The following is a 1,850-nucleotide window of genomic DNA, read 5'->3' as shown; positions in this document are numbered from 1 at the left end:
CGGCAAATAAACTACATGTTATTAAAATACATTACTGCTCCATGCTCCATAGATTTGGCCGTGCCAGAGAGCTACACTGTGATTTTAATTTTGGACGAATCGGGGTTTTTCAGTGTTCAAATCAAATAGAATTTTCAAAAAAAATATAATCGAATCAAATGGAATCCGTCATGAAACCTTCGATTCAAATCGAATTGAATCTTCTAAAATTCGGGCCCGAATCGAATCTTAAAGCTAGATATTTTCATTTATTTTATGAAAAATATGGAACTTGAATTAGAAATTCTATGTCTTACATTATTTACGCGTACGCGCACGCCCTTTAGTAGCACAGAACTACTTGTCTTGTGTTGCAGTGCTACTAAAGCAGCAGCACTCCGTGAGAGTAGACATGCCTGCGTATGCACGCCAGTAGGTTCGCCCACCGGAGTATGACGCAGCTGGGGGCTCGTTTCCTACTAGTAGCAGCAGCCGCCTCTCAAAATTTATTTGCGACCTTCATGGAGGCAACTCGTCACTCTACTCCCCACCCCCTCTCCCCCTCCGGGGCCCAGGCCCAGTTCGCGCAGTTGGGGGTGGTAGTTGAAGCTGGGAGGCACTGAATTGTGCCGGGCGCATCTGCATGTCACAAGGCATTGCTTTCGGCCCGTCGCGCTGTGGGGGTCCGCCACAGGCCCGCCGCACCAAGTACGCAGGGCCAGGGCGCACAGGCACAGCTACACTGTAGTCGTAGATTACCAAAATTGGTCTCGCCTCGAAGAGGACTCGATAAACATTTATTTCGTTTTAATCATCTATTTTAAACAAGGTATAGATGTACGCCAGACCACGTCTCGCGTCGCGTAACAGGCTTTGCTATATATCTCACGAAACGGACAAACTTTTAGCCAATGGACTTTACTTTTATGAGTTACCCCTTTGGAAACCGTTAAAGAGATATGTTCAAAAAACTTCAGTTTTGGGACCTGTTGTTTTTAATTATTTTTTTTAACTCCAATTTTTGAGCTAGAATGCTCACCTTTGAACTCTCTCTTTTAATTTATGATAGAAAACGACCCAGAAATTTTAAGTCGCTAGCTCAATTTGTTCTCGAGTTATCCTGTGGACAGACAGACAGACACACACACAGACAAACAAACACACAAACAGACAGATAAAGTTTTTTTCCGAGAAAGACGGAGTAATAGGCTTCGCTAATCGCTCAGCCAAACAGGGGCTGCCCACACCCGGGACTCCCAATGGAGTACATACACCCTTTCCATTAAAATCTGGGCACCTAGCTGATTCCACTGATTTTCCATCTCAGAATCAATCGCGTTCTGTGTTTTATTTTACTCATTTTTCTAAAGTATACCCTGCTTCTTCTCCGCCTCGCACGCCTTCCCACCGCACCACCATCCTCTCGCTACTATTTCACAATAATGTGGCACAGCCGAGGCGCAGCCGCAGCGGCCCCGCCGCCCCCGCCGCCCCCGCCGCCCCCGCCGCCCCCGGGCTAGGAACCCCTGGTGGTCAGGGCAGCGCGCCACGCAGCGGGGGTGCACACGACCGCGGGCCCAGGCGCGAGGCGCGGGCCGCACACCCAGCGCCATCCGGCCGCTCTCAACTCTCTTCCGCAGATAGCGCGCTCCGCGGCCGCCTTCCCCTGTCGTGTCCTGCCCGGTCCTGCCTATGGCCGAGCCGCTGAGCCGCTCGCCGAGCCGTCCTTCAGCTGTCCATATCAACATCAACAGCCGCGCCGCCCGCCCCCCGGGACGGGAGGGTGCCGAGGGGGTCCCGGATTGGCCCGTGACTGTGTGGGCGCGTCGCAGCGTCGCAGCGTCGCAGCAGCGCACACCCACCCGTACGCC

This window comes from Frankliniella occidentalis, unplaced genomic scaffold, assembly GCF_000697945.3.
Source record: "Frankliniella occidentalis isolate FOCC.00 unplaced genomic scaffold, Focc_3.1 Scaffold15, whole genome shotgun sequence".
Taxonomy (NCBI): Eukaryota; Metazoa; Arthropoda; class Insecta; order Thysanoptera; family Thripidae; genus Frankliniella; species Frankliniella occidentalis.
The sequence above is the reverse complement of the archived record's forward strand: the minus strand, read 5'-3'. Positions refer to the sequence as shown.